The sequence below is a fragment of the Mastigoproctus giganteus genome, chromosome 6 (genome assembly GCF_048544385.1).
Source record: "Mastigoproctus giganteus isolate SK-2022 chromosome 6, ASM4854438v1, whole genome shotgun sequence".
In the NCBI taxonomy this organism is placed as follows: domain Eukaryota; kingdom Metazoa; phylum Arthropoda; class Arachnida; order Uropygi; family Thelyphonidae; genus Mastigoproctus; species Mastigoproctus giganteus.
This window is the reverse complement of record NC_143580.1, coordinates 174,377,729-174,401,421: the sequence shown is the minus strand read 5'-3', so window position 1 is coordinate 174,401,421 and position 23,693 is coordinate 174,377,729. Positions and strand designations below refer to the sequence as shown.

The 23,693-nt window shown below is 36.8% G+C and overlaps 2 protein-coding genes across 6 annotated transcripts in view; one reads left to right on the top strand and one right to left on the bottom strand.

Moving 5' to 3' along the window:
* The window catches only part of IFT43 (intraflagellar transport 43), a 221,402-nt gene that overhangs the window by 10,479 nt on the left and 187,230 nt on the right, over positions 1-23,693 (bottom strand). For 4 of the 5 annotated variants that reach the window (XM_090375506.1, XM_090375509.1, XM_090375510.1 and 1 more), the window contains one exon: positions 1,681-1,894. The exons of the other annotated variant lie outside the window; for it this stretch is intronic. The gene's annotated coding sequence lies outside the window, so the exon portion shown is untranslated. Of the gene's footprint in view, positions 1-1,680; positions 1,895-23,693 lie in introns of those variants that run through there. 5 annotated transcript variants of the gene reach the window in all.
* LOC150084761 (small integral membrane protein 12) overlaps positions 1-23,693 on the top strand; it is a 77,292-nt gene that overhangs the window by 11,824 nt on the left and 41,775 nt on the right. The window lies entirely within an intron of this gene.

Sequence of the window (23,693 nt, the reverse complement as noted above, 5' to 3'; positions counted from 1 at the left end):
GAAGAGAAATGAATAAAAGTTCTCAAATCTGACCATGGTAAAAATTTGATTCCATAATTCATTTAACTGAAAATGCTGCATAAATAACAATGAGCTAAAATGAGTAAGTAAAAGGTTGTGCAGTTGGTCAACAGTGGCTTGTGGCCAACACAAGCAGTGGGGGGGGGTACAGTAATACATGATTACTAAATATGGTAATCTTGCATTCTTTATCTTGTGAACAACTGACCCTATATGACCATTCTGGAGTATAAACAGAATTTATTATTATTATTTATTATTTTTTTACTATAACTAACAAATTTTTTTGTTTATCTGTATTCTTTGGTGATTCTGATGGGGGGGGGGGTGGTTTATGTGCAGTGCACCTGTGCCTCAGACTCAAGTCCCAAATCCCAATAAAAATCTTTATGAATTTGTATATGCTAATTCCTGTATGACTAGTTTTTTCATGGCATCAATGGTGTCCAGAAATTAAGAGAGTACGTAATAACACCATATCAGATTTATTAAGTGTTTAACCTCTATATAGAATATTGTCAATCAGTTTTTTTTTTACAAATAAACAACAAGCTAAAAAATCAGAGTAGAAACCATCCTTGAGTTCGAGCCCGTCACCACCAAATACGGAGGATGCGGAAAGGTTAAGGAATGACCACCGCATATCCTGGAGCAATATGGCCTTAGTTGCTAATGCTCCTAAAAACCAAACAACAACAACAACAACCATCCTTGAGTTAATTATGAAAATTTTCTTAAAAATGCACAAGTGGATGTATGTCTTTTGTGGTCAGTGTGTGCTTGTATGTGTGTTGGAGAACCAGAAATAGTCACTCATCATACCTTCAATCCATCTTCCTTGTTACCTCTTTATTTATAACAGCATGCCTTTATTTATAAGAGATGGAGTGTACACAAACATGTTGCCTCAAGTTGCTGTAGAAGTTTTTACAATATTCAAAGGTTTCCTTTTGGTTGACATGTCATAACATGCCTACTTTCTGAAGAGAAATGAATAAAAGTTCTCAAATCCATTGATTGTATTTCCAGGTGAAATCTCTCTCTCCATGCTCTTCACTAACATTCAGATTTAGTCTAAAAAAATCCCAGTGAGAGTGCAGGTAATGGAGCTTCACTTGACATCCTGCATCCTATTTTTCTGTGATTTTCAATCAGCGTGTCAACTAGTTCTTTGAAATTTTTACTCTTTATGTTAACAAGAAAGGCACTCATTACAAGGCAAAATGACTGCCAGACATTTCACTGAACATCAGTAATTTGTCTTCCAATTCTTGTGAAGCTAATATCTTTATAACAGTGGCAGCCACATAAATTACATCACCGTAAATTTTCTTCCAAAACAAAAATTACAATTGAAATAACTGTCCCTGTAGCCTCAAATTTGTTATGCATTGATGTAAAATGATTATGCATTTTACTGATAAGAAAATAAATTAAAGAAAAGCCTATTTAAAACATTTATTTACAAATAATAATAGAATATACTGCATGCCATATGAATGCTTTCATTGTGACTAATGATTGAAATTAACATTATTTAATAAGATAGAAAAAATATACCAGCAGCAAACAAATATGATTGTGATACCATTAACTTTTCTATAACAGATATTAGTATTTTGCTAGTCCACAACAGGTTTAATTAATGGCTTTGCCCTGTCTGGATGGAATGTATCAGATTTTTGATATAATCACTGCTTTGTTCATGGTAAGCAGATATGAATAACAATTTCTTGCAATAGTATCTTGTTTGATGACTTTTTAGCAGCAATTTTCTGTGTCCCATTACACTCCAGCAGTTTTCAGTAGGGTTCAGATTGGGACTATTTCCTGGCAATAGTAAGGGCTGGATGTTGGCATCTTGCATGAACTTCTGTAACAAAAAAAAAAAAAAAAAAATAATAATAATAAATAAATATATAAAAAATAACAGTGTTTATTGGAACAAGTTAAAACCACATACTAGAAAATGTAATATTATAATAACCTTACCTGCAGTGTTGCAAAGTGCAGTCATGTTGGAAAACAATTTGCTGTTTTCCTTGAAAGAGGTCTCTGATGATGGGCAGAAAAGCTTCCTTTAAAATTGGTGTATTAGTTGCCATTAGCAGTACCATTTACAAAATGTACTCTGCCCACTCCTTTGCTCATTATGCATTCCCAAACCATCTGGCCCAATGGAAACTTTACTGTTGATTGAATACAGTCAGAATGATAAGCTTCATTCAGTCTATGCCCAATGTATCACTTACCATTTAATCCATGGAGGTTAAATTTGGATTAAACAAAGAATTCAGTAAGACCCAGTGTTTTGGTTACTATTGCTTAATCTTTTGATGGTTTTTATATATGAGGTGTGGAATGAAGTTCCAGGACTGGTGCGGTCATGTTCGAGGAGTTTGAAAATAAACAGAAGTGATATGTTGTAGTAGTTCAAACCTCCAACAGATGGTGGTATAGAGACTGTAGAGTGTGCTGACAGGTTGCAAGTAAAAACCAGTTTCATTAGTAGTGTTAACATTCTGTGTCATGATTTGTAATGAAATAATGAACGAATATCAAATTTTGCTTTAAACTAGAAAAATGAAACATTAAGTCATATCAGCGTGTTTGAATGGTGTAAGCAGTTCCAAGACAGATGTGAGAACGTTTGCGATGAACCAAGAAGTGGGTGTCTGTCAACCTCTCAAAATGAGAACAGAGTTACAAAAGTTCCAAGAGATCATCGTTGGATTCTGAGAAAAATGGCTGATGAGTTGGAAAAGAATAAAGAGGATTCTTCAAATTCTGCATGAAGTTTTAGGGAAGAGGAAGGTCTGTTCAAAATTTGTGGTACACAGCCTCATGCATGAGCAGAAGCAATGAAGAGTGCCATAATGCAAAGACTTCATCGAGATTTTTCAAAATAATCCTAATTTCCTCAACTGTATTGTCACTGGAAATGAGTGTTGGGAGTTTCAGTAAGACCCAGAGATGAAGTGTCAGAGCATGCAGTGGACTTAAATCATCATAAAGGTCCAAAAAGTTTGATGCTGATCATTTTTTTTTTTTTTTGAGAAACTGCAATTCACAAGGAATTTATACTTGAGGGAGGGAGGGGGGGGGGAGAGAAAGAAAGAGAGCCAATACTGCATTTTTATATACAGGTGCTAAAAAGCCTATTGAAGTGCATTTCTCAGGTGAGGCCACAATTTTGAGAAAAAGGCAAGTGGTTCTTGTTGCATGACATCCCCCACCCATTCTGCACTTGGTATTAAGAAATTTCTGATGAAACATGGCATTGTATAGATCAACCATCTTACTCTCCTGATCAAACACCAGTGGACTTTCTATTTCCCCAAGGTGAAAACTGCCCTCAAAGGAAACATTTCAGGATGTTGAGCATATAAATAAAAATGGAATCACTGAACCAAATGCCATTTCTTTGGATACCTTCACTGACTATTTTCAGAAACTTTTAGAATGGTGTAACTAGTGCATTCAATCAGGTGGAGATTACTTTGAATAACAAATAAAACCATATTTGAGTTCCTTCACTTTGTGTTCCTTTTATTGCATCAATCTGGAACTTCATTGCCACACCTTGTGTGTATGTGCACATAGCTGTATATATATATATATCTCTTTGGTTTATTTTCTTTTTTCATGCTCTGGCAAAGTTAATAGTTTTCCACTAGCATTTATTGGAAGGACTCAGCATGTGTAATAATTCTTTTTCCATTTTCATAAACATCTTTTGGCAAGTCTTTTGAGTAATTCATTTGGATTATCGCTAGAGGTTTTATAGTTTCAGTGGTTCAATGATTTTTTTTCCTAATTCCTTAAAATCGTTTATGTGAAAATGACCTCTCAATCATAGCATCTGTATCTGGCCAAGTGCAATTCTTTTTCTTTTTATATGAAGACCTCAAGCACAAGAGGTATTAGAACCTATAGTACTTAGTACCATGCATGGGTTGAAGGTTGAGAAGATGAAAGAAGATACTTGTTGACATTAGACTTGAATTTCTGTAGGTTGTAATTATCAGGAAATATGCATGAAGGGAGGTTTTTCCAGAAAATGGAAGATGAAGGAATAAATGAGGAAGAAGAAAAGTTGGTTCTATGAGTTTGAAGTTGGACAGTAAAAGGATGCTGATTGATTTGAAAGATACAGTAGGAATTATAGGAGCCAATTCAGAAGAACAGTGACCGTGAAAGTATCTACAGAAAAGGCATGCATCAGAAACAGAACGTTAATGAGACAGAGTGGAGTGATTCTGTTATAGATGCTTCATTAATTAACCTAACTGCCCTCCTTTGAATGAAATCTAGAAGCCTGAGAGAGGTATTAGGGGCACCGCCCTAGATGTGGGAAGAATATTCCATGGTAGGGCTGATTTGCGATTTGTATAGAGCAAGCACCATTTTGGAAGGAAAGTACTGTCGAGAGTGAAAGGGAAAACCCAATGTTTTAGATGCAGAGGAAACAATATTTGTATGTGTTTTTGCCAAGGCAGATTAAAAGTCAGGGTAATCCTAATAGAGATATGTGATCTTGCGTATAAGAAATCTGAGTGTCATCGAAGATAAGCATAAGAGCAGAAGAAACCTTGTTTTGTGAGATATGACAGGACTGAGTTTTAGAGGGATTGGAGTCAATTAAGTTATCTTTACCCTAGTGGAGATCAACATTTAGGGAATTGGGAATGGATATTCAAGAAGTTGTAGTTGTTTCTGTAGGGCAAGGTTTCTCATACTGGAGGATGGAATGCAATGTGCTTTCAGCAAAACTATGGATAGGATTTCCAGTTAATGGAGAAGGTCATTAATATACAAGAGGGGAAGAGTGGGAGAGGGAAACACCTGCATTAGTGGATAAGTTAGAAGACTGTGAGCCATCTACCACCACCCACAACAAGCAGTCAGAGAGAAAAGTGGATGCCCAATTACAAAAAACAGTTTGCAAACATTTTCACACATTTTCTGTGTATTTTTATTCTAAATGTTTTCACAGTGGAAATCTTTTTCAGACACAAAGGATGTATTAGGGTCAGTTGCAAACTGATACACCATCAGGTCTGCCACTGTGGGAGAACCAAAGGGTTGGGAGACCATGATCATTAGTTTGATAAGATTTTAAAAGAGCACTTGGGGGGGAGGGGTGTCTTAATTTGTAGTTTTGCTACTGATTAGGGCGGTTAAAAATAACTTACATGCAGAATGTCAGAAGTACTGTAAATAAACAACAGGATTTGTGTTTTTGGTTAAGATGTTGACATAAGAGGTAACAGAGCTAGGGAATACTCAATTTCATTATGAAATGTACTATGTGTACAGATGAAATAAGCAGCAGGAAAGAAGACAGAGTCATTCTTCTTATCAAGAACAGTCTGAAATGACAGTTAAAATTCAGTGCTACCAAATATTGTCTTGCACATTGAAAATGATAGCCAAGAGTAATTTATAGAAATTCACTGATGAGAATGGATTAAGTTCAGTGGTGAAATTCTCTGTGCGATGTTAAAAGATAGCAGGAGTTGCATGGTATCCTGTCAATGATTTAAATGGCTTTTGCATGTATGGAGAACCTTATAATTCCATTATGAATCAATGGAAAGATCACACTTAATGTGTATTTTGTTCAGATCTGGACAAAATATATGAAAAAAAAAAAAGAGATACTGCCCTTCTTGAAAGGATCCAAAGAAGAGTGCCCACACTGATAGGAACTACAAGAGGAAGTCTATATAAGGAGACTTGAAGGATGTAGTTGCAAGAACTGAAACCTAATCATTTGAGGGTGTGCGTAGGGGAATCTGATTAAGGTATATAAGTTGCTGCCCTTGTGCTGTAAAGCCCATAAACAAACAAACAAACAAAACAAGGTATATAAGAAAATGAATGAGGGTGGTTAAGTAAAACCTCAATAATTGATCTTCTGTTGTATGGACATAATTCTTTTTTTATATTTATGCAGAACTGATTTTACTTTTTTTTTTTTTTTTTTTTTTGCAAACCAGAATTTAATGGTTTGCAAAAAATCCAAACTTGTTTCAGAATATTTGAAAAATTTATATTAAAGCATACATCTTCAGTTGATAATACACAGCATTATCAACTAAAGGTGAGGAATTTAATCTAATACTCTTATACCATTGTCTAACACGTCACATCTTAATTTGCTCATTATTCGGTTTTGTTTAACAATTCCTTGTTTTTTGTTTCTCCTTTCTCTGTTGTTTTAGATTTTGCAAAGTGTCTTCCATATTTAAACATGTTATTCTCTTCTGCCAGTTGTCTTCTTTAGCCATATTAGGGCATCCATTGCTAGTTCCATTTTCTCCCAAGTAGGCTATGTCTGAAATATTTGAGATTCATAGTGGCCAATGCCACCCTTATGAGTTTGCTGTGCTTACCCTGTTCTTTTATTATCTTTCTTTTCTCTACTTTGAGTGAGGGTAAGTATTTTGCCTTTAGGTTTGCACTTTTGGAGTATTTGCCTATTTTCCATTTTGTATTGGAGTATTTTTCCTATTTTCCGCTACAGCTGCATTTTGTGTAAGATTCTTCACAGTTTTGCTTCCTGTCATATCAGTTTTCAGTTTCATTCTATTTTATTGATGTATTGAGCACCTCACAAGCATTATCCTCTTGCACTGGGTCCACATCAGTTTGGTGCATGGTAGTTTACTTATGTGATAGCTTGGTGCATGACAATTTGGTGTTTGAAAATGCAACCACCAACATGCTATTCTGTGCTGTAACATAAGTGATCATGATACAATTAATGTTTTTTGATAAGCACACTAACCACTTTCATTTTTAGGCATGTTGGCATATATATGTGCAGGGCCGCTGCGACCCTATGTGCCGCCAGTAAGCAAAATCCAGTTTGCCATCCCAAAATATTTCGATTAAAAAATAAAATAAGATGTAAATAATTATTATTAATTTATTGAAAAAGAAAAGAATTACAAGATATCTCACATATAATGTAATTAAACAACAAACAAAAATAAAATCATTCTGAAATTCTGGAAATAAACTTTAAATTCTAAATCACAGTAATCGTACTCTGTTACGATAATAAAAAAAAAGGGAAATTATAGTGTTAAAAAAAATGACAAATCTATGTTTCCTTCTTTTAAGACATGCGAATTTATTAATTATTTTATTTGTGTTTATTTATGAAAATTATAATGTTAAAAAAATTATAAAAATCTGTTTCCTTGCTGATGCAAATTTATTATTTCATTTATGTTTATTTGTTTCAAATGATCATTTTCCATTGAAATTATTGCCAAATTATAGCCTTTGTTGACACATTGTCGATAGTAAATAATTTTTCATTAATTTTAATTTTGAAAAACTCCATTGACCTGAGCCAACTGAAACTGGAAAAATTGTCTAAAGTCAGAAAAATTGGCATTACCATTAGTAGTGGCATATGAAGCAAGGAAGCAAGCTTATGTAGCATCAGTCAAAAAAAAGAAAAGAGGAAAACCCATTTCCCATTCACCTCCCCATCCACTCCAAAAGTTTGTCCAGTTCTTGTTTGAATTTATTTAAGCTATCAACTTCCACAACAACAGATGGAAGTTTGTTCCACATTCAACCACTCGCTGGCGAAATGGAAATTTCTGAACAACTGTTCTACAACTGTCTTTCTTCAATTTGAATTTATGCTTTCACAAATGCATAATCTGAGCAAGAGGAAGAATCCCATCAACATTGAGCCTGCTCAATCCATTCAAGGCCTTATACACCTCAATCAGATCACCTCGCAGAAGCCTAGTCTCCAGAAGCACAATATGAAAAACTTAAGCCTTTCTTGGTAAGGTCACCCCTTTGTTCCCCTCATTTGCATCAATTTTTAAATACAACTGCTACATTCAAAAAAGTATCTGTAAAATTATTTTTAAAAATATATTGTAACACTTTAAATGGAGTAATATTGTCTTTAATATAAATTTGAAGTACTGTACTCTAAATATAAGTTCTTCAAATAATGCTAAACCAGCAATATCAGACTTGTTACAGTATGATCAATGTCACTTAATTTATTACGTAAATCTTTGCAAAGATTTAAGAAATCATTATATTATCATTTTTTTTAAATTCAGAAATATAAAATATTTTAAATATTTCTACATGTTCTTTCATATTTCTAAACCTTTCAGTTAATGAAAAAAATTGTTGTGTCCATAATTTGAAAGAAAAAATTAATTTTGAAATTTTGTTGTGGATCCTGAATAGCTTCCTCTTGACGTTCATAATCGGAATGACATCTTTTCAATCTTTTCCTTACAGTGCTTACTTCTGGAAACAAAGCGGAATGCCAGTGATAGTAGCCATATTATTAGCCCAATCAAGAATCTTTTGGACTGCTTAACATTGATTGCTAATAATGAAGTGATGAAGAATTTAATGAAGTGATTGCTAATAATGAAGTGATAAAGCCCAAGAAACCTATAGGGAAAAAGAAATCCAAAGAAGAAAAAATTAGTCAAGAAACACTTGTCATGATGAACCAAAGACGACAAATGAAAAGCCAGAAAAACACTGACAGGGAGAAAATTGAGTATACTGAGTTATGCAAAGCCATTAGAAAGAGACTCAGAGAGGACATAAGAAGATTTAACACAAGAAAAGTAGAACAAGCATTAAGGGAAAACAAAGGATTTAAATCAGCAGCCATGAGCAGTAATACAGAAAGACAAATGATACTAAAACTGAAGAATAGCGATGGTGTACTTATAAACAGCAGAGAAGGCATAATTCAAATAGCAGAAGACTACTATAGAGAATTATACAAGGAGCAGGGGAATGATGCCAGCAGTGGGGAAGATGGATTGCAAAGTAGCAACACATATGACCTACCCGATATTCTTCCTGATGAGGTAGAACATGCATTGAAGAATCAGAAAGCCCCGGGGGGAAGATGAAGTTACTGTAGAGTTGTTAAAATTGGGAGGAAGAGACATAACACAAAAACTTGCAAGGCTCTTCACAAAGTGCATTAGAAAAGGTGCGACTCCTAAGCAGTGGAATAATGCAATCATAGTTTTGCTGCATAAGAAAGGAAGATAAATCAGAAATTGGAAATTATAGACCAATTAGCTTGTTATCCCACATCTACAAGTTGTTCACAAGGGTCATTACTAACAGATTAGAAAGAATACTTGATGAGAATCAACTGAAAGAGTAAGCTGGCTTTAGGACAGGATTCGCAACTATGGATCACCTTCACGTAATATCACAGCTAATGGAGAAAGCAAATGAATATAAAACGCCATTATGCCTGGCATTTGTGGATTATGAAAAGGCATTTGACTCCATACAGCATAAGGCAATGTTTCGGGCACTGCAAAGACAAGGCATAGATACCCCGCATATTATGATTTTGAAGAAAATATATGAGTGCTACCTCCTTTATTAGACTAGACAAAGACAGTAGGAAATTTAAAATCGAGAAAGGAGTTCGACAAGGAGACACAGTATCTCCGAAGCTCTTTACTGCTGCCCTTGAGGAAGCTTTCAGACGATTAGACTGGTCGCAGAAAGGAGTCAATGTGAACGGAGAGTACCTAAACCATTTACGATTTGCAGATGACATTGTGGTCATAAGCCACGATCCCAAAGAATTAGAGGAAAATCTTAATCAGATATGCACAGTTAGTAAGGATTTTGGACTAAAGATGAATATGGCTAAAACAAAAGTAATGATGAACAAGTATGCCACAGAAAGGGAAATAATGATTTAGGGAGCAGTAATTGAAAAGGTGGTGTCATATACGTATCTGGGACAAGTTATTAGCTGTAATAATGATAAATGGCTGGAAGTCAAGAGAAGAATAAATTTTGGATGAATAGCATTCAGGAAATATAGTCACATACTGAAGAGCAATATCCCAGTTTGTCTGAAACATAAAATAATGAACCAATGTATACTTCCCACCATGACTTATGGAAGTGAAACTTGGGCACTCACCAAAAGAATGGAAGAGAAGCTGAGAACTACACAACGAAGAATGGAATGAATTATATTGGGAATCAGACTGTTAGATAAGAAGAGAAACACATGGATTAGGCAGCAAACTCAAGTAAAGGACATCCTTATCAAAACTAAAGAACTAAAATGGTCTTGGGCAGGACACACAGCTCGAAGATGGACTAAGAAAATAACAGAATGGTATCCAAGAGGAGCTAGAAGGAAACCTGGAAGACAAAGGCGGAGATGGATAGATGAAATTCCTGAGTTCATGGGTAGTAAATGGATGGCCAGTGCTCAAAACAGAAGGAACTGGAAAGTTGCTGGAGAGGCCTTCATCCTGCAGTGGATTGAAAATGGCTGATGATGAATGAAGAATTAGAGCTCCTTGGACACTTTGAACAGCACAATAAAGGAATAAAACATGAAGATTAACAGCAATAAAACCAAGGTAATGTTAATTTCAAAGTGGACAGGAAGAAGAATCAATACAACATCAGATGTAGTAATGTTGGAACAGGTTGAGATTTTGCGGAAAGTAGAAGAGAGAATGTTTGTAAAGAATTAAAGAGGAGACAAAATAACTTTATAGGATATGTATTGAGAAGAGAAAGCATGCTGAGAAAATGGATTGATGGGTAGATGTGTGGGAAGAGAACTGTTGGGAGAAGGAGAATTGGAATGATGGATTGGACGGTAAGAGGAAATTATGCAGGAATTAAAAGTATAGCACAAGATAGAGAAGCATGGTGTCAGTGATGCCCTGAACCTGCCTGAGGGCAGAGAACTTGAAGAAAAAGATTTTATAACTGCAAAATATAAATATGAAACACATCCGGATAAGCAAATTAATGTGCGTGCAATTTCATGTACTGTATTTATTTCAAATGAATTATTTGCCTGCCGTGTTGAATAGTGGTAAATGATGGAAGTCGTGCTGATCATCTGATTGTATAAAACCAATCAGATGACCAGCGTGACTTCTGGTAGGTGCGACAAGCAGTTGGATAGGTTTTAAGAGTAACACTAAGTTGCAGAATGGCAATCCCTTTGGCTCCTAATTCGTGCTTAGCAGCAGCACTAATTGACTCACTAGGCTCAATAGGTGTGAAAAATGTGTTCCCAGTAAAGTCTCTCGTAATCCATTTGTTATATGGCAATTTTCTTGGATCTACTGAAACTATTATAAATGTAATTACCCAGGGGAATTTGAAAAAAAAAAAAAAAAATGCTAAATATCAGATTTTTCTATAAAGAGTTCGTTAAGCAGAGGTCCCACTTGTATATGTCAAAAAACTTTTGGCGCCATTCTGAACTGCTGCCCGTAAGCGACCTTACTTCGCCTACTCACTCGCAGCGGCCCTATATGTAAAGCATCTATTGTCCATATGTAATAACTTGACTCCTAGTAGAGAAAATTCAGATATTCATAAAATTTTATATTTGGCTCTTTCAGAAAGGTTTGTGGAGTCCTAAATTTCATTAAAATTGGAGCAACAGAAATCTGGCAAGATACTTTATATTTGGCTCTTTTATAAAATGTTGAGCCCTCCCAAATTAAAATTGGAAAAATAGAAATCTTCTCCACCCTAAAGAAAGGGGTCCCCAAAACCAAGCAGTGGTATCCAGGCCACCATTGCACAAAATTTCTCTTTATTTTTCATACCCTTTATATCACTGATTTTCTATAAAGTGTTTAGGGCGTAAGCCTCAAGCTATGGAAAAGCCTAGACTATGTATAAGTATAAGTATAGTGCGAAGGCATCAATAATACATAGCCAAATCTGAATGAACAAAATATTAGCAAAGCGGCATTGTTTTAAGTTATATCTCATATTGTGAATACCTTCACAACGAGTTGCCATGACATTGCACTACTTTGAATAAGTAACGCTTCACTTGAGGAGAAGACTAATGTTACTTATTCTCAGATAGATACCACCACCCAGACGGCACCATTTTGAAATATGGTATGGGATAAAGTTCTCGGTTTTCCTCATACTATCCCTATTAGACTTAGAAAAGAGATAAAGATGTAGGAAGGTGATAGTAGGAGAGGTAGAGGAAAGAAATGCCATAGAAGGAAGAAAGGGACAGTTGCTCCTTCAACTCACACACAAAGCTCATATATTCCTCGAATAGGCAACGCTTCCCCAGTGGAGAAGGCTGTTGTTACCTATTCTTGGAAACTCCGGACATCATCAGGCTCCCCCTGGTGCTGTTTTGAAATATGGTATGGGATAATAGTTCTGGGTTATCCTCATACTATCCCTATTAGACCAAGAAAAGCAATAAAGATGTAGGAAGGTGATAGTAGGAGAGGTAGAGAAAGGAAATGCCGTAGAAGGAAGAAAGGGACAGTTACTCCTTCAACTCACACTCAAAGCTCATATTCCTCGAATACATAGTCTAGACTTTTCCATAGCTTGAGGCTTGCGCCCTAAACGCTTTATAGTCTAAATACATCTGGCATCTCTCATATTGTGGAGTTATACTTCATAACTGTTTTGCCATCATTGCATCACTCGGGTACCTACCCACCCACCGAAGAAGGGCCAAATAGCCCTGAAACGGTGCTGCCTGGGTGGTGGTGGTGGTGGTATCCATCTAAGAATAAGTAACATTAGTCTTCTCCTCAAGTGAAGCGTTACTTATTCGAAGTAGTGCAATATCATGGCAACTCATTCACAATATGAGATATAACTTAAAACGATGCCGCTTTGCTAATATTCTGTTCATTCAAATTTGGCTATGTATTATTGATGCCTTCACACTATACTTATACATATCTAAACTTTTCCATAGCTTGAGGCTTATGCCCTAAACGCTTTATAGACTAAATACATCATACACCTGGGCGCCTCTGTAGCCAGGTGGGAAGGAGCAGCAGTGCGTAGCATACGCTTCTTGATTAGACCGGGGTTCGAGCCTGTCACCACCAAATATGGAGGATGCGGAAAGGTCAGGGAATGACCACTGCATATTCCCGGAGCAATATGCCTTAGTTGCTAATGCTCCTAAAAACCAAATAACAAACAACATCATACACCATCAGGCATTTCTCATATTGTGGAGTTATACTTCATAACTGTTTTGCCGTCATTGCATCACTCGGGTACCTACCCACCCACCGAAGAAGGGCCAAATAGCACTGATTTTCTTAATTTCTGGTCTGATTATGTCAGGGGTTGGCAACCTTTTTTTTGAGTGAAGAGCCAGTTTTGACCTAATTAAAAAAAAGAGAGAATCCGAAGAGCCACACCTCAGCTCAAGCTGAGAGGAGGGGTGGGGGAGTTTTTTAAGAAATAGAATAGAGTGGGAAGGCGTTTTATTTAAAAAATATACATTTTGAAATATTATTTATTAGTACTGCAAAAAAATGTAACAAATATCCAATTAGGCATGAATTAATATGACTTTTACTGCTGAACTTCAGCAAGTATGCTGCAATTTTCATCTTTAAACATGCTGAGAGACTCGCATTGTTCAGACGGTTTCTTGATTTATTTTTGGTATAGTTCATGTTCGAAAATATTTGCCTGCAGAAATTCGTTGAACCAAAAAGTGAAAGAAGTACAAACGCAAATACAGTTGTGTCCCCATATCTGCTGATTCAGTTACCTGCAGTTAACCACAGAAAAAAAACTTAACACGTACTACTTGCGTGTCCAATACGATGCTTCCCTTTATTTTTTACGATGTCGATTTTAAATTTGAATAGTTTTTCCCTTTGTTGCATATGGTTTGGTAGCCAACATTATAATGGTTCTTTAGAGATTTAATGAATGCACCATTTTCAAACTTTTGAATAAGTTCAAGTTTTTATTTAATTTGAAAGCACAATTCTTGCATTTTCCCATCATTTTCACGGTTTCTAAACAAAAAAAAAAAGTTACTATTAAAAAAAAAAAAAAAAAAAAATAGTTACTATTTAAAAAAAAAAAAATTCCGACATCCTTGACATAAATAGCGAAACAAAATTTGTCCTTTTGCAGTGTGACAGAACACAACAATCGACGCAATGCACTAAAACAAACTAAACATTTGGTCTCTTTTTTTTTTTTTTTTTTTTTGTTTTGAGCAGTAGGTATGAAGACAGTGGGGGTTGCAAGATAATAGGTAAACTAATCTCCCAATGACATGCCGGTTCTTGTCGCTTATTTACAACTTGCAAAATATCTGTTTATACCTATTCCAGTTATTATTTGAATTTTATGACTTCTCGTTGATTTGTTTTTTTTTTTTTTAAATTTGGAGTCTTGAAGTGTCCCGGTAAATCGAGAGTCTGCTGTACTTTATTATTACCATATTTAATGTTGGTAATGTCTTACTGTGTGTTTAATTTATCAATTAAACTTTATTATACATATGTATGTACAAGAAAATCACGTTATGTATGGGATCAGCATGTGTTCACTTATATCCGCAGTTTCAGCCATCCATGGTAGGTCTTGGAACGTATCCCCTGCAGATACGGGGGTCTTACTGTATTTTCAAATCTGTGTGTGTCCAGTAAGCTACTCCACATATCGAACACAATTTGGTTTTGCTTTTTCAACTCGTCTATCGCCATTCATTTGTGTAGAACTGCAAGGGCAGCCCTTTGCCTCTCACAAATCCTCAATTTCAGTTTTAAGGCATTTTAGTCTTGCACTCCACATTAGCTTGATTTTTAAGTCCTCTATAACTCCATTTCAAATTGTGCTTCGTGTGGGCTAAAAGTTAAAGAGCTGCAGTTACATGCTCAAAGAGCTGCAGTTTGCCGACTCCTGGTATATGTGATACATCAAATTACATACGCCAAAAGACAACCAACGGTCAGTATTAAAAATAATAGCATAAAAAGTGCTCTTTACCACTGAGCTGCAAGTTGGAATGAAATAAAGCAGTTTTTTTTTTTTTTTTTTTTTTTAATGTAAACCCCAAACACGAGAGGTAGTAGAACCTATAGTACTTAGCACCATGCTTGGGTTGGAGGTTGAGAAGACGAAAGAAGATATTTGTTGACATTGGATTTGAACTTCTGTAGACTGTAATTTTCAGGAAAAATACGTATGAAGGAAGGTTGTTCCAGAAAACGGCAGTTGAATGAATAAATGAGGAAGATGAAAAGTTGGTTCTGTGGGTTTGAAGTTGGACAGTAAATGAATGTTGGCTGGTGGCGGCACGTGTTCGGACTGTTTTGAAAGAGAGAGTGGGAATTATAGAAGCCAATTCAGAAGAACAGTGCCCATGGAAGTATCTGTAGAAGAGGCATGCAGCAGAAACAGTACTTCTATGAGACAGCGAGTAGAGAGACTCTGTTAGAGATGAATCATTAATTAACCTAACTGCCCTCTTCTGAATGGAATCAAGAAGCCTGAGAGAAGTTTTGGCGGCACCACCCCAGATGTGGGAACAATATTCCACGGCAGGGTGGATTTGTGATTTATACAGAGTGAGCAGCTGTTTGGAAGAAAAGTAACGCCGAGAGCAAAAGAGAAAACAAAGTTTTTTAGATGCAGAGGAAGCAATATTTGTAATGTGCTTGTGCCAAAAGAGATTAGAAGTCAGGGTAATCCACAAAAGAGATATATCATTTTGCCTAGAAATCAGAGTGTCACTAAAGATAAGCATAGGAGCAGAAGAATCCTTTTTGCGAGATATAAGAGAAGACTGAGTTTTAGAAGGGTTGAAATCAACTAAGTTGTCTTTGCCCACTGGAGAATTACCTGAAGATCGGCATTTAAGTAACTGGTAGCAGATTTTCGAGAAGTTGAAGCTGATTGAGCAGGACAAGGTTTCTCAAAATGGAAAGTGGAATGCAATGTGCTCATCGGCAAAACTATGGATAGGATTTCCAGTCAATGGAAGAAGGTCATTAATATAGAAGAGGAAAAGAGTGGGGGAAAGAACTGAACCTTGGGGGACACTGGCATTAGTGGAGAAGTTAGAAGACAGAGAGCCATCTACCATCACCCTCAGTGAGCGACCAGAGAGAAAACTGGATAACCAATTACTAAAAACAGTTGCCAAACCATAAGATGGAAGCTTGTTTAGAAGACCTTTATGCCCAACACGATCGAAAGCCTTTGAGATGTCAAGAGCAACTACTTGTGTTTCACCGAACCTTTCCATTGTATTAGTCCATAAATGGGTAACATAAGCTAGAATATCACCAGTGGATCGACACTGACGGAATCCATACTGGCGATCGTTAATCAGATGGAAGGTTTCTAGGTAGTTTAAGAGTTGGTCGTTAATTGATTTCTCCATTACTTTAGAAAGAGTAGAAGTAATTGTAATGGGATGATAATTGGATGGGAGGGATTTGCCACCCTTTTTAGGAACTGGCTGGATATGAGAATTTCCAAGCAGAAGGAAAAACACCTTTGGAATAAGAAAGTGAAAAAAAGGTGGTATAGAATAGAAGTAAGTTTAGGAACACAGGTTTTGTGAACAAGTGGAGAAATACCATCAGGACCTAGAGCTTTCTTAGCATCAAGATTCGTTAAAATCCTTCTGACATCCTTTTGACGGAAGACCACAGGAGGCACTGAATGGAGTGTGCTGGGAATGGAGGAAGGTGTTTTACCAATATCATTAATACATGAGTTGGAAGAAAAATGGGATGCTAGCAGGTCAGCTTTATCCTTGGCTGAAGTGACAACAGAACCATCTGGTTTGGACAGAGGTGGGAGCAGAGATGGGCAAAAGTTGCGGCCAATAGCTTTGGCAAGAGACCAGAATGCTTGGCTACCATTAGGGCAAGAAGCAAGTTTTCTACTCTTAGCCTGTTCAAACTCTAGTTTGGACTGATTAATAACTGCTTTACATTTGTTGCGAGCTTTGGTGTAGGCAGAAAATGAAATTGAAGAATTAGAAACAAGCCAATTACGATATGAGACATTCTTCTCTTGAACAGCCTTAGCACATTTATTGGAAAACCAACGTTTAGATAAAGGACAAGATTTTAAAGTGGAGGGTGGGATAAAGGATTCCATTCCTGCAAGAATAATTTCACTGACACGATCTGAGCAAACGTTGATATCAGAAGTTTTGAAACAGTAATCCGACCAAGGAAAAGAAGAAAAGAAATCTTGCAGGTCATCCCATTTTGCAGTCTTGTAATGCCAAACAACACGAGGTTGGGAATAGCCACGAGATAAAGGTTCCATTGGAGAAGAGACAATCACCAGGTTGTGATCTGAAGTGCCTAAGGGAGCTCTCACTTCGACCGTGTACTTAGAAGGGTTGTTTGTGAGAAAAAGATCAAGCGTATTGGCTGTATGATTAGGATTGTCCAGTATTCTTGTAGGTAAATGAACTATCTGTGCTAGGTCATTAGTAATTGCAAAAGCCTCAGCATCTAGACCAGCTGGATCGGTGTAACTAGAAAACAGAAGCCAGCTGGAGTTGTGAACATTAAAATCACCAAGGAAAATTACTTCACTGTTAGGAAAGTTGGACTGGAGAAAGTCAAGTTGCAAAAAGAGGAAGTCAGAGCTCCAAGTGATTAGTGGAGTTGGGAGAACGGTAGAGACAACAGATGAATTTGACACAATGAGGTAGAGAGATATTAAGCCAGAGAAGATCAAAGAGAGGAGATTCCAGATTGGCAAGTCTCTGACAGGAAATATCAGAATGGACATATGCACAGGTACCACCTTTGAGGTGAAAGGAATCATACAGCGAATAATTTGGGCATCTGAGATGAGCAGTAGTTGAATCAACTACTAACTGAGATTCTGTCAGAAAAAGTACACTGGGTTTGGCAGACTGCAAGTGGAAATGGACATTGTTGAGATTAGAATTGAGACCACATATATTTGTAAAATGAATTAAGAGGTGCTTGGGAGGTTTAGATCTTTTCGCAGATAAGCTTGCTCTATTAATTTGACAATTCATGGTGTATTCAATAGTAAGAAAAAGTGGGTGGGATATGCTGTATGAAGTAATGAAATTTTTGGATATGGCATACACATTGTAAGAATATACCCAGATCCTTGACATAACATGGCCTCGACAATGCTCCCCGCATACACACTACTCGGACTCCCTCCAGTCACTATCTGGCAGAGTAGAGGTAGCAAGATTATACACTAACTGATCCGGAAGCCTCCTAGAGAGTTACCAATAGGTTCGGTCCGGTGTACTAACTAGCACCCAGCCTGCGAACACCGTTCGAGAGCTGTACCCTCGAAATGTAAAGAATATTGGATCTTGCCATGATGTTCATCTTAACCTCAAAAGTCATCGATCATATTGCATAATGGAAGAGATAGGGAAGGGTTGACCGGAACTTAGCTCTAGAGACTAAACATGGGTTCCACCACTTCAAGCCTCCAATAAGCAAAGTGGTGGTATTGCACCAGTTGATGAGAGTCATCTACCACCTAGTACTGCCTGGTAACATAGAGGGGCGGCATTCCTCCATGTGGTGTAGGTGCCACACCTCGACCCCCTGCTTACGTTGGTTCACACCTGGGTGGTCACCCACCATGTACTTTTGCATGGAGGTTATACCCAGGATTACTAACAGTCCCACCATCGTGAAGGTGCAAGCAGAGGATTTGGCTGTCACAGACCATCCGGACTTCGCCGAAATTGAGTCCACTTGATTTGAGTACAAGAGCACATTAGAAGAAATCTAAAAAGATACACTGGGGAGATTTTTGAAAGGCTGGAGCTTAAGAAGTATGCTTTAGACCAGCAAACCATTGATCATTGGAATAAATTACCTTGTAGTGTCAGAGATATGAATTTTGAGAAATAGGATGTACTAGACATAATAATAATGAGAAAATTTCCTTTTGGCAGGTGGTTCAGCCAAAACTTGGCATCATTTTTATTATTATTAGGCATATGGTACAAGGAAGCCTGAGGCTTATGCTGCACCAGCCAAAAAAATTTTTTTCTTAATTACCCTGAATGAGAGAGTAGAAGGGAATCACCAGGAAAAAGAAGAATGATGATATCCAGCTCAGGACCCTGGGTGTGCCAAGCCCATATTCACCAGATGTGAGTCCTAGTGTAATGCAAAGAAACAAACTTATATAGCATCAACCAATTCTTCTAAAACTCAGTCTTGTCATGTATTTTGCAAAAAGGAGCTTCTCCTATGCTTATCTTCAATGGCACTTGGATTTCTAGACAAGATCACTTATCTCTATTAGGGATTACCATGACTTCTGATCTATCTCTTTCTCTCTTGGCATAACCACATCACAAATACTGCATCTAAAAAACTTTTTCTCTTTCGCTCTCAGAGTTATTTTTCTTCTAAACAGCTACTTACTCTATACAAATCTCAAATCTGTTCTACCATGACATGTTATTATTATTATTATTTTTATTATTAATAGCCATATGGTGCAAGGAAGCCTGAGGCTTATGCTGCACCAGAAAAAAAAAAAAATTCCCGAGTTACCCTCAGAGAGAGAGAGAGAGAGAGAGAGAGTGAGTGTCAAAAGTAGAAGGGAATCACCAAGAAATAGAAGAATGATGATACCCAGCTCAGGACCCTGGGTGTGCCAAGCCCATACTCACCAGATGTAAGATCCCGGGGTTAATTAATGACATCTCTTAAAAAGCCTTGGCATTCAGTTTCTGCTGCATGCGTTTTCTATCAATACTTCATGGGTATCGGACTTCTGAATTGGCTTCTATAATTTCCCCTCTTCCAAACCAGTCTGAACACTTGCTGCAACCCATCAGCACCCTTTTACTGTTCAACTTCAAATTCACAGATCCAAACCAAATACGGAGGATGCAGAAAGGTCAGGGAATGACTACCGCATATCCCCGAGCAATATGGTCTTAGTTGCTAATGCTCCTAAAAACCAAACAACAACACAGATCCAACTTTTCTTTTTTCTCATTTATTCCTTCAACTTCTATTTAATGGAACAATCTCCCTTCACACATTTCCTGAAAATTACAATCTGCAGAAATTCAAGTCTAATGTCAAGAAGTATCTTTTTTTTCATCTTCTCAACCTTTGGCCCATGCATGGTACTAAGTACTATAGGTTTAATACATTTCATGTTTGGGGTTTCATAAAAAAAAAACACCTCCCCTAACAAATCTATGCAGTGATCCATATAGCTATACTCTTTCAAGATGATCCTGCTTTACTTATTTAATCACTGACTCCAGTTTACTTAGCACAGAATTCAAACTTAATGTCAGTAATTATTTTATCCTTTGTGAATTGGAGAGATTTACACATTTCTAGTTCCTACAGACTGGAGATGTGCAAATCTTCCTGAATCCAAGGATGTCCTCATAATTATGGCTAAAGGTTTGTTTACCACTTTTAATATCACTGGACAGATTCCATTAGTCTGGATGCCTTATTTACTTTTTTCAACAATTTTGCTCCCAGTTAACACAAAATCATTTAGCTATTAGTTAGAATTACATACATTCCTGGTATCCACATCCCTAAAAACTTGTTCACATACAAATGCAGATGAAAAATATTTATTCAGTTTGTCAGCAGCTTGAATGGGATCATCAACAGTTATGTTATTCATATCAAATGGATCAATGTGGTTTATCTCTTTCTTTCTACTTTTAACATAAACTTAAAAAGTAAACTGCAGCCATTACCAACCCAATGCAGGATGGAAGTCTCCTCAATGATTCACGTTGAGAGAAATGGACCATAATCTGCCACGCTGGTTCAGTGGCAGGTTGGCAGATTCACTGTATTTAGTAGTCAGGGGGGCCGACCGGACTAGCCGAGTGGGTAAAGTACCTGCCCGGCAACCCAAAGGTTGCGGGTTCGATTCCCGCCTCGGGCTTGGATCAAAGTACTGCAAAAACCTTGGGAGGTGCAATATGGCCACAGAAGCCGATGCGCCAACAACTACCAAATCAAAAAAAAAAAAAAAAAAAAGTAGTCAGGGGCTTGAACCCTGGTCTACTCAAAGAGCGTGTGTGTGTGTGTGTGTGTACTACTGCACATCCCGCTCCTGACCACTCGGCTACTCAGGCCTTTGCTATTTTCTTTTATGTTCTTGTAAATGCCCTTAGCTTGCCTGACCATCTTAGTAACTTGGTTGCAGACTAACTTATATTTATCATAAGCTTTTATGTTTCCTGATAATTTATAATCATACCAAGCATTTTTCTTCTTTGCCACTAGACTCATCAGTTCATTTAACATCCATTTAGATCTACACCGTGAAAAATCACTTGGTGGTATAAAAAGCTTAATAGCTCCTATGTTTACTTCCCTGAACACTTCCCATTTAGTTATTTGCATTTGTTGATAATAATACTTAAATAATTTACCCCCGGGGGCTCACACCTGGTGAGTATGGGCTTGGCAAACCCAGGGTCCTGAGCTGGATGTCATCGTTCTTCTCTTTCTTGGTGATGCCTTTCTACTTTTCTCTCTCTCTCTCTCACATACACACAGGGGGTAACTCGGGGAATTTTTTTTTTTTTGGCTGGTGCAGCATAAGCCTCAGGCTTCCTTGTACCATGTGGCTAATAATAATAATAATAAAAAATTCATTTGTTAATAATACTGTTCTTTTAATTGGTCGGTTGGTCCTACTGAAAAGAACTTAAAAAGAACCGCGCACCTGACCACTAGGCTGCCATAGCCTAGTGATCAGGTGCGCGGGTGTATAAGTACACCTGCCTTGAGTGACTGGGGTTCAAGCCTGTGATTGCTGAATACGGTGCTGTTTCTTGTATTATGTCTATCTTGTGAACTTCTCTGACTGTTTGTTCATCACAGAGTATAAACAGAAAATTTATTTATTTAAATTAGACCACTGTAATTGGACCTTTGCAAAAGCAACATCCCTTCCCTTTACCCTATGTAGTAATTTCTTTAAATAAATCCAAATTAATTATATATTACAATCATTGTCACTTAGTGGTTAGTTTTCTTGAAGATTCTTAATTCATGAAGAGTCACTGTTGATAATCAGAACAAGAATAATATTTTCTCTTGTTGCCTCTAACATACTGGTTTAAAAAACAGCCATCCAATAAATACAGAAATGTTTTAGCATTATTAGAGGTACATGCTGCAAGAAAGCAAGCTTATACAGCATGAACCAAAAAAAAAAAAAGAAAACCACCTTCTCATTTCACCCATCAATTTGCTCCAAGGGTTTGTCCAGTTTTCCTTGAATCTATTTAACCTATCAACTTCCACAATGACAGATGGAAGTTTGTTCCAAGAATCAACATCCAGCATGCTAAAAGCAAATTTCTACATCTACAACTGTCTCTCCTCAATTTTAATTTATGCCCTCTGAAGTGTGTAATCTGAGCAAAAGGAAAAATTCCATCAGCAATGGGCTTGCTCAAACCATTCAAGGCCCTATACACCTGAATCAGATCACCTTGGAGGTGCCTAATCTCCAGATGCTGCAATTTGCAAAACTTAAGCCTTTCTTGGTAAGAGAAACCCTTTATTCCCCTCACCAATCTCATTGCCCTTCTATGTACTCATTCCAGCAACTCTACATCCTTCAGAAAATGAGGCCTCCAGACCTGAATGCAGTACTCAAGGTGTGGTCTGACCATTGCCTTATACAAAGGGATAATAACCTCCTACTAGCAAAATTCCTGTATTTCAATTGACAAGACTCCATGAGCTGCTCTGGCAGCCTGTTTGCACAATTACCCCAAGTCTTTTTCATTCTCCGCTAGCTTGAGTGTTATACTCCACAGTTGGTACATCACTCTGGGGTTACTGCTACCCATATACAGTACAGGTAGTTCTCAACTTTACAAGTTAATTCATTCCTAGCACACGCTTGTAAAGCAGGAATTTATTTCCCCATAGACAATGTTAAAAATAGGGATTACGTTCTCAATGAAATTAGTTAGCTAATTAGTTTATGTTTAAATGTTTGATTTTATGTTTAATGATTGATTTATGCAAAGAAATGAAAACGCAGCCTGTAAAATCAAGAAAATTATAATAATAAAGAAATTATTTGACTTACAAATGTTAAAGAATGCTTGAATAAACATTCTTTAACATTTGTCATATTATTATTATTATTAGCTATATGGTGCAAGGAAGACTGAAGCTTATGCTGCACCAGCCAAAAAAAAATTCCCGAGTTACCCCGAGAGAGATTGAAGTAGAAGGTTGGTTGGTTGGTTGGTTATTGGAAGTTTAATGGTGCATCAGCATCTAAGGCTATCATGCGCCAAAAGTAGAAGGGAATCAAAAAGAAAGAGAAAACTGATGATATCATCATCATCGACTAAATGCACACTCATTATTGGCTCGGCACTCGTTGGTTTGTTGCACAAGGAGTCTTCTTCAGAAATGCATCAAGAGGCATTTGTTTCCAAGATAATCTTCTCTTTTCTTTATAAATTTCAATAGCATGCATAAGCATTTTTTAACAGAACGCACAAATTGCAACTAACACAATTTGCGCGGAGTAACAAGTTTATGAAGCTTAAAAGAGAAAAAAAAAGGAATGAAGAGTAGATTCTGAAATTTTCTTTGTTTTTTTATACGATTGAAGATTTCAGTAAAGGGGAAACACATTTCACCATAATAACGTAAAAAACCATACAACTTCAGCTATAGGTATTTTCACAAATGTGATAACATCGAGTTTACTACCTGTTTATAATTAGATGCACTAACAGAAAAGCCCAATAAACCGGAAAGTGCAAATTGTTTTCTGGTTTCAACCTCCAGAAATGTGCTTTATAAAATATCACA